The sequence below is a fragment of the Falco cherrug genome, chromosome 6 (assembly GCF_023634085.1).
Source record: "Falco cherrug isolate bFalChe1 chromosome 6, bFalChe1.pri, whole genome shotgun sequence".
NCBI classification, from domain to species: domain Eukaryota; kingdom Metazoa; phylum Chordata; class Aves; order Falconiformes; family Falconidae; genus Falco; species Falco cherrug.
This window is the reverse complement of record NC_073702.1, coordinates 30,423,209-30,438,387: the sequence shown is the minus strand read 5'-3', so window position 1 is coordinate 30,438,387 and position 15,179 is coordinate 30,423,209.

Below are 15,179 nucleotides of genomic sequence, written 5' to 3'. Positions count from 1 at the left end.
CCTTGTCATACAAAGAGATCAGGCTTGTTCAGCAGGACCTGCCTTTCTTAAACCCATGCTGGCTGAGCCTGATCACCTGGTTGTCCTGTATGTGTATCAGTGCAGTGATTTATACAATGAAATGATGATCTTGTAACAATCATCACTATGCTGAAGTGTTGAAACCAGTGATGTTTTATTATTGTTGTTATTCTATGTAAATGATAAAATTTTGCTGATAAATATTGTCTTCTAATTTTGGTCATATAAAGCTTATAAATTCTGACTGAGCTTCCTGTGTAGCAATTGTAGATAAACAGGTACTTCCAGAAAGGAGACAATCTCATGTGCCTTATATCTTTCTTTTATACTTACATTAATTACTTTAGGAAAGAACTATCCAAGTTTTAGAGATCAAACTTTAATATGCCTTATCAATAGCAAATGAATCCTACTTGCTGTTTCTTTGTATTCCCACAATATTTACCTTTATCCTCTGCCATCTCTTCTTTTTCTTGTACATGGTTCCAAGATGGTAATATAAATCAAATAATCAAGTTTTGTTTCAGAAGAGTAGCTATATTTTCTGATGATATAATCTGCACAGTCACTGCACACACTAAAGAACTTCAGACATCTTAATCATTGGAACAAACTGCCTACTGGAATGGTGAAGTCTTCATAATCAGAACTCTTCACAGAGCACCATGTTTGGTCAAACAAATTTGGGGGCACAGTACAGGTATAAATGGTGAAGGTTTATTGCATGGGATGTCAGACTACGTGACTAATTTTTCCTTTGAGCTTTAAAATGATGAATCTTTCTTCATTTCTTTTCACTTCCTCCTTGATACTTAAACTACTAGACTGTGAAATATTCTTCCATCATTTTAAATTCTAATTCATTTTAAATCTTCTTTAAGAGAGACAGCAGAGAAATGGAAAAAGATTCAAGATTTTCAAGATTTTTTTAAACAGATTGCCATTGAAAGAAACCAGTAGGTGAAGTCCCTCAAACTGTTTCTGCAAAAGCCTCAAGTGAGATATATTTCACCTACATTTTGTGCTTTCTTCAGTGACTTAACCTAAACCACTCGTTCCTGACAATGTTACCAGTTTTAAAAATGGTAACTGGTCTAAGCTAGCTCTTTAGAATACTTCCGTCAGTAAACTTAAGGTCTCTCCTGAAGATGATGTCTCTTGGTAACTAGCTAAAATATGTGTCATATCATTCTACCTTTGTCTTCTATTTTTATTCCAAATGGAGCAAGACCAGGCAAGCAGCTATTCTAAATAATGGCTATTATTTTTAAACCCCTGCACATAACTCTCTCATGTCAGAATGATTGGTTTTCACTTGTTTTACAACAACCAGATGCTAGTTATCATGTATTATGATTTCAATTAAAATTGTGTAAAATTGTAAAATGTCTTATGCACCAAAACAAATTTATTTTGATAATATTTTGATTGGGTGACTTGAAAGGTGTGTTTTCTAGTGAACTGAATGAAGAACTCATCTAAGGATTCACCTATGTGGTGCAGAATTTCAGTAACTTTCATTTAAGGGCTATTGTGGTGGCTACCAGGCACCCACCATGCTGCTCTGTCTCTTTCCCTCCTCAGCAAGGCAGGGGGAGAAAATAAGATGAAAGAAAGCTCATGGGTTGAGATAAATACAGGGAAATCTCTCACCAGTTACCACCACATGCTCCTGTGTGGGCTCCTTTCCACGGGCTGCAGCTTCTCCCAGAAGCCTGCTCCAGCACGGGCTCTCCACAGGGTATCCACCAGCTCCAGCACAGGGTCCTCCACAGGCTGCAGTATCGATAACTGGTCTGGTGTGGTCCTCCATGAGCTACAGGGGGACAACCTGTGTCACCATGGGCCAGCTATAGGGAAATCTCTGGTCCAGCAGCTGGAGCACCTCCTCCCCCTCCTTCCTCATTGACCTTGGTTTCTGCAGGGTTGCTTCGTTCACATTTTCTCTCACCTCTCTCTCTCACCATTTTTTTACTCTTTCTTACACATGTTATCATAGAGTTACCACCAGTGTAACTGATGGTCTCAGTTTTGGCCAGCGGTGGGTCTATTTTGAAGCTGGCTGGAACAGGCTCTCTCTGACATGGGGGCAGCTCCTGGTCTTTTCCCACAGAGGCCATCACTGGAGTCCACTCACTACAAAACTCTTACTATGTAAAAACAATAAACCTAACATTTTTTAGCTAAAGTTTGTTGCTTTACTTAAAACAAAACAAAACAATAACAAAGCCAACAATTTATTTTCTAGTGCACTTTGTTACAGTTTTCTTATTTATCTATAGATGTCATTCATTTAATTTACAATGGTATATTTACTTTTTTATGAAAATCATCTCAGGAAAACTAGATACTGAGTATTTAGAAAAATATGTGCAATAGATTCTTAATCTTATGTATTTAGTCTATTGTTAAAATGAAGTTCAATTTCAGCATATTAGGAGATTCACATCTAAGGATGAAAATTTTTAACCTTTAAATAAGATTCTAATACTTTCTGAATGACAGGTTCTCTGTCTTAACAAAGACACAGGAGTACATGGCAGACAGAAGGGGACTGGTTAAAACAAAGTTAAATCTAATAAACATATGATGTTCACCCCACACTACTTTAAAAGGTAATTACATAAATTACTAAAGCATTAAGAATTATATTTAAAAACTTAGTAGCAAATCGGAACTATCCCATGCAACACAGAAGGGGGACAGCCCAGGATGCATCTCTCAAAACAGGATAAGGGAAGAAGTAAGAAATGAGGAACCAAGTATTGTGACTGATTCTTAGAAAAATCATAGGGGTAATCTTTAAACAGACTGTTTACAAGAAGCTAGGTAATGTAGAGCTGATTATGAAAAAAAGACACCATGGATGTATGTAGATGTAGATTATTATGTGAAACCAGCTTAATTTCTTGCCCTCACAGAACACCTGATCTAGTGGAAAAGGAAAACAGTAAAGGTAATTAATGTTTCTTGACTCTAAAAAGCTTTTTGACACAATTTCAGTGGGCATTATTGTAAGTAAACAAAAATATAATGGAATTAATCAAATCACCCACTAGATGAAAACCTCTTCTTTAAAATCTGGCACTTTCTTCCACTTTGAAATGATGTTTTGATTCCAGATAGGTTCAGGATTAAATAAAGAGTGTAACAAACAGACATATATGAGGTGAAAAAGAGTGAAAATACAAGGCAGTAAACACCTAGCTAGGCAGGAGTATGGCAGGGCCTCCCCCTGACATCCTATAAAAAAAACAAACCATGAAAACAAACTTTCTACCACATTGCAACATGGAAATAAAGTCACTTTTCAAAAAATAAAATATCATTTTGGAATGTGAATCTTACTCATTAGGCAGAGGAATTATTCTTCTCTGTTTAGTTTAGCGAGTCTTCAACTGAAGTATAGAAGGATTTCTCACTTTTAAAAAATAGTGTAGAGTAATTGGTGAAAGAATAGTAGAACAACAATAATGATAAGTTGAGAAAACATAGTCTAGAGTGGGAGGTAAGGAACTAGTTTTGTTTGGGCTGGAAAGGAAAAGACTACTGATATATTAGTGTTTCAATTTTAAAATTATTTTTACGAATATTTGAAGTCTAGAATTTAATTTTCGACAAATATTTATATTGATTATTAGAAAAATGCTGCTTACTACAGGAGTAACTACACCCTGAAATGATACACAATGGGCTGGGTGGAATATCTTTCCATACTTATTTCTGAATGGAAGACTAAGTATACACCTGTCAGGATAGTTATGAGGTTTGGACAACACTAGCCTCCATGAACTTTGGATATTTCCTCCATCTGATATTCCCTTCTCTGGATATTTCTATGCTTTTATGATTCTGTAATTTATAGCTCCTCACTGACAGCTTTTTGTGGAAAAGTATGGTTTGGTCTTCAGTCATTGCAGCAAGTGCAGCCATGGGGCCTTACTTCACTAAAGGTGAATCAAACTAGGTGAGAAGAACATAGCAGAATCCTGAAAACTGTTATGATATACAGAGGAGCAATAGCTTTTGAGAAAATTGCTACAGAAGTAAGTTAGAACCAAATCAGATCCATAGTAACGTTTCGTTAGCAGACCAGAGAGAACTACCAAGAGATTATTTATAATGAGAAGTTAAATTACATGCACCACTGGATTCAAAAACAATCTACCTCAAAAAAAAAAAAAAAAAAGAAATAAAAAAATGGTATTTTCCATTATAAAATACAAAATTGCTACAGATAACAGGTTAAAAATAGCTGGGAAAAATAGAACTTTTTAAAGAAGCAGTAGCTTTTACAAAGAACTTCAGCTCATTTTCATTAAGTTCTAGTAAGTTCACAAGTCTAACTTTTGACAAATGCTCTCTATCACACTAATGTTTTATCAATTAAGCTGTGTCTTCTGGGAGCCTAGAAATTGTTTCTAATGATGTGAGGCAGCAGTGTCTCTTCACTCACAATAAAAGTAGCTTTTATTGGCCTTTGCTAATACCGGTGAGATCTCTTCTAGTTAAAGAAAGGAAAAACATTCAATGACTGTTATTGCAATAAAAGCCTGAAAAGCAGACTTTTGTGGTCCCTAAACTTTTTAATTGCATGTACACAATCTGATGTCATTTTTCCAAGTTGTTTCATATACTATGATTTTAAAACTAAACTTTAAATTTTCTTAATTTATGTACTTGTATTCACCAGTTTTTAATGTCAATACCTACACGTAGGAATACCAATTAGATTTAACTAAACAATAATTAGACCTTTTCTTCTTTCCCCCAATGAGGTAGACATGCAAAATCTTCAAATGTTATACCTTAACACAGTGTGAATAGCAAACAGTAATGATATTTTTGTTAAATCAGTAGTGGCAATCTAGAGAAATTGGCAGAAACTTCCACTCAATCCAACCCAATTGGTTCAAGCCAGGCAAAGCCAGCAGTCTTGGAGGAGTTTCTATATTATAACTGGCTTCCACTGACCTCTCTGAACTAAATTGTCCTAGTTCTGGTCTAGTCTAATATGCAAGTTTTCTTTTGATATTATAAAGGCAAAAAAAGAGGGTTAGTTGTTGTTTAGAAGTGGCAAAAAATGATTTTCCAATAAATTAGATGAAAGATAGTGATAGTGTTGGCACCATATAAGATGATATTCCCACATAGTGTTCTGGTTTGCAATCTCGTAATATAGTCCTTTACTACAGGTGACTGCAATGCAGTTGAGGTTTATTTTAAACAAGCCTGGCGAGTGGGGTGGTGTGGAGTGTGTGTGGTGTGTGTGGTAGGGAGGGCTAAAGTGTCTGGGAATAATTGCAAGAAAATTATTGCTTAAACTTGAAAAGTGAGATAAGTGAAGTATAATCAAGATGACGTTCCCCAAAACAAACTTCCAAAGGAGTTACTGGGAGAATTTAGGTCTCTTTTACATTTTATTTAGAATTTCTACTATATAACACATATAATACATTTTATGTATTTTAAAACATAGGCAAAGATTTCTTTCAGAAACACATGCTTCCTTTTCACTCCTTCCCAAAATCATTAGTCCAAGATTTTGACAGTGTCCATTGTTCCTGCTACTGTTCCTAATTGATAGATTATTTGACGCTTTGAAGAGGTGAAAAAAATGAAGCTAAATGGCTACAATGATGTCTATGCTTGCAAGCCAGAGCCATAGGAAAAAAAACCAAACCACAAACCCCACCCTTAAGATTTATTCCTTGTCAGTCATATCTTCGTATTAGCTAGAATGTGCACCCTCCCCTTAATAAGTTACTTTTGTAAGTGCATGTACTATAACTGCAGGGCTCAATTTGGATGTCACTGTGAGTTTCAGTTCCACTTTTCCTAAGTATAAGCCATGAGACATAGACTGATGGAGTGAAGTAATTTTTTCGTGTAGGTAAGATGAGACAACCAAGCTGGATCTCCTAATGGGAATTGCAAAATAGCTCTACTAAAACAGTTAAGGAAAGATGATTACTACTTTAATTTTGTTAGACCCAAATAATAATTGCTTAGCACTATAATATCATTTAAACATACTATTTATTAGGAAGATATCCTGTTCCAGATTTAATGATAGATAATAAGTTGCAGTTAGATTATTTAAAAGTGCCATAAACATTTTATGGAATGTAAATAGTACTATATACCTGCTCAAAATAGCTAGCTAATCCCATACTGGACCTTTAATTTAATTTTCTAAGTGAGTAAGGCTTACATAATAGCTCTGTCTTTTTGTCCATCTGTTTCTCTTTACATCTGTCCATTTCCTTTAATAACTTTTGATCACACTGGGCATTTTCAGATTTGACAGGTGGGTTAAGGTCTCAAGGACAGTAAATTTCTATGAAAAATTAGGTTTCATGAAGTGTGGTTGATGGCTGGGAGACAGGATGTAAATTAACACCTTCACCACGAAAATAAGACAGATGCAAAAGTTATCGGGGTTTTTTTTTTACCTGCCAATCAGTCTATCATGGTATTAATTTCTCCTAAGCAGCTGAAAGACTTCCTACCTTTGGCTTCAGCTAAGCAGGAGTGAAAGAATTAAAGGGGACAAAGCAAAGGTAAGAAACTGGAGGAAAATGGTGATGCTTGTATATTATTTTTAAAATACTTTTTTTAAAGAAAGAAGATGGAAAGACATCAGAAACACAAAAACTGTAGAAGATAACATTGAGGAACCAGGGTTTTTTGCAGAGGGCAAATAGCTGATCCCTGGAAAAAAGATTTTGTTTTGGTTTGGGTTTTTTTTCACTCTTCATTTGTTTTCTTATGTAGTGTAGAATACATATACTGTCATTTGACTTTAACTGTACCAAATGTTTGTATGTAGTTAGGTTTGTGAAACCTCCACAGGATATGCAAAGGGGTACATATTTTTCACATAAAGGGTACATATTTTTCACAAAGAATGTGCACTGCCCAACTTTGATTACTACATGAGCACTTTTTTCTCTTTTTAAATGGAAGATATGCCTCCTGAAGTGTAGGCAGCAGAGAATACTAATAAGTTCTTACCAAACCTTTCTTATTTGAGTAAGTGCAAACAATTAGAAAAAAGCTGGGGGGGAAGACAGATAAAAGCATGAAGACATTATTTTAAGACTTTTTTTTTTTTTGGCATTATTTTTGTTTCAAATTATCATTACATTGTTGTGGTATTTTGTTCTCTTTGAAAGTATAGTCTTTATTCCATATCATGTACTTGTTTTTTTACAATATAAGACCATTACTATAATGTAAGGCTATTCCCACTGTGTATAGATAATTCCACTTTAACACTTGAAAACTCATAAATTTTTATATAATTTAATCTATTACAGAATGAGCACTGCTTCCTTCAATAACTGGTTGATTCACTGATGGTGGAACAACCAGTTGCAGATGGGGTTTGACACTGCTAGCTTCTCTGATCACTGGCGATCAAAGCCTGAACAATTCTGACAGCACTTTTTGAACCCAACAGGAATCCTCTCACGTTTAACAGAAATTCTGCCTGAATACATCACTAACCAAGAAAATTACATATTGATTCAATGCAGAATATTTATTTGGGTGGTTTTCAATTCCAGTGAAGTGCTGCTTGAATATGACACACATATTTAAAGATTATATACACTGCACACAGAACATATACAGGTGATATACAATGCACTGCAGAACCAGCTTCACTTCGGTGCCAAAGCTCTTTATGTTTGTACTTCTCACTAACCTTGCTGTACTTTGTCTTTCCATCTGTCCTTAAAGTAAAATCAAGTATTCTAACAATTAGACAAGATAAGTAGCAACAAAGATAGAGGGTAAACTGTCATTTTTCTTGCAGTGTGTGAGTATATATATATATATATATATATATATAACCTCTCTACTGTCTGTTCTTACTGATTTTGTTCTTCATTTTGGTTTATAACCTACTGACAAATGAAGGACTTCACAACAGTTCAGAGGCAATCAACAGAACAGAAATATTAGAAAAGTTCAGTTAAAATGGTATAAATATTTTTAATCCTTAATGCTCAAAAGTAAAGAGTCAGATCCACACACTAATGGGACAGCAAAAAAAAAAAAAGGTTTTGGATTACATATTTATAGGATTACATTATGTCAATTTGAGATGTTCACTGAATTCATGAAAGCTATTACTTCCTTCTAAGGAAAAATAGATATTTATGCACCCAGATAGCTTGAGATCTGGGGCTTTAAAAGGAAGACACACCAGCTTCTGTGAGAGTCAAGGCAGGAAAGTCACACTGCACATTCCAAAGGAATTTTTCTCAGTACAAAATATTCTGTGTTTGAACACAGGCATTCATATTTTACACTAGTACAACTCATGGGTGTTTTTGACAGATTTAGAGAGAACATAAAACAGTAAATTTCTGATTTGTCTGTCAGTACTATCTATTCAGATGCAATGCATGTGACATCTATTTTTAATTAACTAAAGATTAAGCATATAGTCTAAGTTTATCTTTCAGATTTTCTGTTTGTGGTAGTGCATCTCATACCTTCCCCAGGGCCACTCTATGATCTCAGAAATCTCTGTTAGGCCTTGGCCTCTGTGTAATGAGATGGGCAGTTAAGTGTCCCTTGACTGTACCAGCAACTCTCGCACAGCTGGGTAGGAAATGGTACTGACCATATCAGGAACATTCCTTTCCTGAATTGTAACCCAAGTGTTATGGTACCACCATCACTGGAATTTTGAAAATTCCAGTAATTACCAACTCTAGATGGTGTTCAGGATGGAAATTTATTGTTGACTAAAGCCAATCATCTCCAACCCTACAAACAACAGTCCTAAGTGAGGCCCTTTGAGCTCTACTTGACCACAGCAGGCTGCAGCCAGCATCTCCCTCTGAGTGGGACGCCTCTCAGAGCTTGAAAACTCACATCTTCGTGAAGTTAGCAGGACCATCACAGAAAGCCTGGAGCCTGGGCTGATAACCCCACTCCTTGAGACTCAGCCCTTCACCCATTGAGAAATGCAAAGGCATTCAACATGCATATTACATTGAACTTGAGGGGAACTTTTAAGAATTATACCTTCATACTTTTATATATTTATATATCTCTATACATCTATTTTATGTCTGTGTGCATGTGTGTGTGAATTGATTTAGATACCTCATAACAAGCATAGAATGAATGTTACCATCTCGGATCTGTAACTAAGGTACTGTTGTGATTGTAGTAAATCTATAATTATACATGTATATAATGTAAATGTATAATTAAACTATAATTATACACCTCTGATGCCCTTACAGCTCAGATGACTAATCCTTGACTGAAGGGAAATGAGTATCACACACTCAATCTTTTTTTTTTTTTTTCCCTCTGACCCAAACAGCAAAGAACAATAAATATGTGCAATTAGTATTTAAAGTATAAAATAAATTAGCAATCCTGACAGCAAAACCTGAAATTCAAGTGTCCCTTTTTCCGTGAGTTAACTGCTTGCTTACAGGATAGTTGTTTCTTTCTGTGTGAGTGAATCTCAAAGTCCTGTACTGAAGAACAGCTTCTATTGGAAATGTCCATCTTGAAACATTTTCTGCTGGAAGATGGAAAGCTAATGAGGGAACACTGAACTGAGGTTTTTCCGCATCTTTGGTGAATATTATTCTCACTGCTTTTTAATGGAATGATATGAAGTAGGTCTGATTCAAGGTTTCTACAGCATGCAGGGCTGCTTGTGTTTTAGGTGTTGTCTACTTGCATGCAAAATATTGGCACTTCAAATCAACAAAGACAGAGAAAAAATTAACTTCAAGATCTTCATTGGATTTACATGTAAATTCCAAGATATTTGGTTTAGGTGATGACAGTTCTGGGTCCTTGTACAAACAGAACTGTTGTGCTAACAAACTTACTTTGTGAAAATGTGGACATCTGTGGGATGCCGTACTTCTGAAGTCTTTAAACTTTAACTTTGGCATCTGTATCTGCCCAAATTGCACTTTAGTCTCCTAAATCCTTTTGTGGATGTCAGTTCTTTACAACTGTTTTTTTTTAAAACACTGGTCACTGTTTTTTCTGGCCACTCTGTGCTGGTGATGGTTAAGCACCTTCATCAACTGTCACATAAGGGCCCATGTGCAATAGTTTTGCTTATATAACAAAAAGGTTTTTCAACTTGTAACTGACATAATCTTGAGGTAGACCCTTAAAATTTAATAGCATTTTCCCTAGTTCAGGGGGTGATACCTTTTGAACAGGTTGATATGCATCAGGAAAAAAAACCCAACAGCAAAGAATAAAATAACAGAAAGTGTTGACAAAGTTCCAAAAAATAGGAAATTTGGTAAGGAAGTTGTCCAAGGCTGTGTATGGACCAAACGCGCTTCAAACTAATGTCAGGACTCTATAAAAATATAACTATGCAACCATTCCTTCTCTTAGGAGTTCTTTTATTGCTAGGAGCTACCGTCAAGATTTTCTGGAGGAGCAAGGGGGATTCAGTGAGTATGTTGAAAGGGGTCAAGACAGAAAGAGATATGTGCTGTACAACAAGGAAGCCAGAGGGTAAGAAGGACTTGACTTCTGGTTTCTCCTGCTCAAAAGCGCCAACTGTAAATTAATAGAGCTTGTTGCTATTTACTACAGAATGGTTCTAGGTGAGTCTGCAGTTGACTGCCTTAGAAAAGCAGTCTTTTCACCTATATCTCTAAAATGTATGTAGCCTGGTATATAACAACCTCTATCTTGGCACTGGCCCAGGGGATGAGTGATGTGGAATGGCATGGTTTGCTTCCATAGTGGCAAAATCATCTTTTCTCCCCAGTATGGAAGGACCTTCTCCAAAGTGTCCAGTGGGAATGATCTCTAGCACATGCTGTGTCCTGAACTAGCCTGGGGAGCACCAACTGATCTGGCCAAAGCCATGCCAAGGGGCACGCTAATACATGCAGGGTATTTACATCAGACAGTGGTCAAACCCATGTCTTGGCCCTGTGCAGACGAAACCAGTAAGATACCTTCCACATCACTTCAGGTCTGAGGTTAGAGGTAGTTTAGGGTCTCTTTCTGGCATCTCCTGGCAAGCTTTTAAATCAAGTTTGCCATGTAAGTTTTCCATTTTCTATGAATCTGAAAAGCAAAATAAATAGTATGTAAATGTAATTGGTTTAACATTATTATGTAGATATTTTTCATTGTACTTTTCAATCACAACATAGTTATTGCTGGGCAAGTCACACATTTGCAAGCACAGGAAAACCTCTACAGCAGGAGAGGTTTTGAGTTAGACTTTTAAACTTTAACATTCTAGCGATGTTTAAACAGTTCATGTCACTTTGAATAGGTTAATTAGCAGTTACTGATTAGCAAGGATAATTGTTGTGTTAGATGTAACTAATTTACTGATATCTGCATTAGAATGTTTAAAAAGGTATTTTTCATAGAGTTCAAATTTTTTAAAATATATAATTATCTTAAAATATCATATTAATTTTCTGGTTACTATCATAATAACAAATTTTCCCCACAAGATAAAGACAGGGTAACTGGTCAAAAATACATTTCTGTGAACCTAACAGCCATTTAGAATATACATATACATATACATATACATATATATATGAACAGACAGTATGCTGCAGGCAATACTTTTGGCTTGGTGGTATAAGGCCAAGAAGCTATCTTTTATCATATCCAAGTATGCAAGTACTATAACACTGTCCACCAAAGAAAACTCCACAGTACTCGCTTTGTTCTGGTTTCTGCTACTAACAGTATTTTACTTCTGCTTTCTTTCACCACAGGTGTAACTGCTTTAAAAGTAGCCTCTAGTCAGATCCCCAATTTTTTTTTCATGGCTTTTCTAATGGAACTACTTTGAAAATTAATTATAGAATGCATATTTATGGATGTAAATCTCATAGGAGACAAACAGTATTGCAACCTTGTAGCAGTATTTCTTTCTTATTTCTTTCTTCTTTATTATATGAAGGCTCTGAGAACCAGTAATATCTACAAATATTAGTATCTAGGGACCTAGAATAGAATATTATTTATGCTCTGTCAAAAATCGTACTCCTGTTAGCTTTGTTTTATTCAATTCATACTTAAAACTATGCCTTTAAAGCTGCAAATAAAACTCAAGGTTGTGCCCAAGTCAGATTTTATGAGTGACTTCAGCTAACTGTTGAAGTTCAAACAGTGCAAAGAGCTAAACTCACAGGGAGTGCTGAGAGCCCTTCCTTTCGTTTCTCTCCAGAATGGGCACTCCTGCAAGGAAAAAGCTAGTAGACACCACATAGCTTACCTTTGCCAAGTTCTCCTACTAAACGTCAATAGGTAGAAGAATGACAGTTCGGTCATAGATAAGACAATCATCATTAAAACAAAGCCACAAAGATCTGGACTAAAGGACAGAAAAGGTCAAGAATCTCTGTGCTTTGAAATAATGATTATAATATAGCCCAGAGTCAGGTCAAGTATGCTGACACATGAGCTCAGGCTGCCTGGTTTAAAGGGTGCTTGCCTCGAGCAGTATGTGCATGATCATTTGCATCACTTGGGCAATTATCCTTAACAGTACAATCCAGCAAGTGTAATTGTATTTTTTTCCATATTTTTTCACTGTTTTTATATATAATATATGACCACCTTGAGACCAAAAGAAATAATGACTGGATTTTCTATGATTTTTCAGGCCCAAGACTTGAGATCATGTGTGAGCTGTCAAACTACCAGAATGACATTTTTATACTACAGTAAAAATGATCCAAGTTAGATGTGTTAGGAAAAATCACAAGAGTGTGTGATTGGAAGCAATGCACAAGATTTGCTGGGATAGTGTTGTAAAATATATAGGTGAATGGCATCACTCGGGGTATGAGAACTTCCATATCACCCTTAGAAACAGTGTCAGGAGTGAACTATCACCTAACTAGCACCTATTCCAGGGAAATAGACAGTTCATTCAAAAATAATGCCAGGGGGTTAATATGTTGCAACAGGGAAGATCAAGAGAGCAAAAACTGGGAGGAAATTGAAGAGACAAGTTATTTGATGTTGAAGTTTATATAGTGACAATTCATGATAGCAAACTGTGGAACACAAGGAAAAAAACCCAAGTACAGAAGGACCAATCCAAAAAATGTATGGGGTTTTTTTGTGAGTAGCTTAATTTTAAGTGGACATAAATTTCTAATTGAAACCCATTAAAAACCAGATTACTTCAAAAACAGCAGAGTACCACATCCAAAATGCTGAAGCTAACTCATGTTTGAACCTGAAAATGAAGAACGTAACAGTCCATGGAGCTGAACAGTCTATCTTGGAAGCAAAGGAAAACTTGAAGGAAATCAGGTATGGAAATATTCAGGCTTCTAAATCCCTTACTAGCAGACAGAAAATTGTTACAGGAGGATAAAGCCATTAGTCAGTCCTTAAAGGATTGAGGAAGGAAAAGAATGATAAAGCAAATTGAACTATTAATGCTCTTTAATTATACCATTTGGTTATTAATTGTAAATTATTCATTTGTGTGATAGTGTTTAATAATGTATCTCAACATTTTGAGTCGTTGCATTTTTTAATACATATTTTTAGATGGGGCAATTTTAATGATTCTCTCCTGGGAATCTGTTCCACTGAGACTATTAAGGGTGTTTCTAATGTAGTTATTTTTCCTTTTGAAACACTTGTACTATGCTTCAGCACACGTCCATGCTCCATGCTAAAGATGTAGATATTAACAGACTATCTAATGAAAGATTACTGCACTGTTACAGAGGCAAAAATTCCACCAGGAAAACTAATGTTAGCTCTGCTGTCTGGACCGAATTTGGATTAGCATAATTGTATTCTGCCTATCTAAATTTGTCCTGCAGGGGATAAAACAGGCGGTTTAGTTTTCAGTCACTCAGGCTACAACCTCATTGAGAACGGAAGCAAAGGTGCTAACAGAGCTAGTTATGAGGGAATCTGAAATGATCACATATAACTGTTTATCTAAGAGTGACTGTACAAGCCAATGTAAATAATTTACCAAAATAATGACTATAATGCAATTAAGGAATTGTCTTTAAAAGTCTAACAGAAGGAGATTGATAATGGTCATTCAGTAATTGTACTGAATTTGTATCTCTGTGCTTTTGCAATTTTGCTGTTATTTACACGACTTAATTTTATTCCTAGGACATAGAAATTTTTATCACCTTTCCCAACAGGAGGAATCAACATACAGTATGCACAAGAACACATTTCCTCGGGGAAGCCTATGGCACTGCTGCGGTTGGGATATGGGTTATGATCTTCTCCAGAAGGGTGTGGGCCTTGCAGCTAAATATCTGCTTATAAACTAGGTTTTATTCTCTTCTCCTGAGGTCACCTCAGGTTTGAACACACCTCATGGTTTGTTCAGGTCTATAGTCCAGAACGTCCCCTAATCCTCCAATACAGGGCAACTGCATACACACTGCCTACGGTGCACAGCACCTGGCCAGTGCTAACTTCAAAGTTGTGTGTGAGGATTTTGTGAATGAATTTTGGATGTCTCAAGCCAAAACTGAACCAGGCACCATTTTAACAATTTCACATAACAGGGAATATAATTCATAGCATGAGTCATTGACCTAGAGCAGTGTAATTTACTACAGCTGGCACAGCCTAAGAGATTAAGGGAGAGGAAAACCCTGAAATAACTGCTCAAGCATTCAGTCATCCCTTTCACAAGGAATGAGAGAACTCTGAAATATTTCTATTCAGATATTATCTATTTTCAATTATAGGTTACATAATCTATAGTAGTACTACTCCAAACACAAAACTTACCACATCTGATTTGTACTTGGGAATCCTGCAAAATCAAGAAAGAATCATTGAGGTAGAAGCTTATCTAAAAAGTCACTAGAATAATTCAGAAAGCACTGATATACATCATTTCAAACATAAAAAACTATTACTCCCTCATTAACTACCTTTATTCAAGACTTTGATCTAATCAATACATCAAGATTATCACACTTTTTCAAAATTAAAGTTATGCCCTTGACACTGATCAATATATTTATGAAAAAGAAATCACAGTCACTCACATATTAAATATCCAAATACTATAAAAAGAATAACGAGTACCTGTAAATCCCAGCTGTTGGGACTGCTTATTTGAAGTGCTCCATCTCCTTTTTCTCTCTCTTACGTGCAAT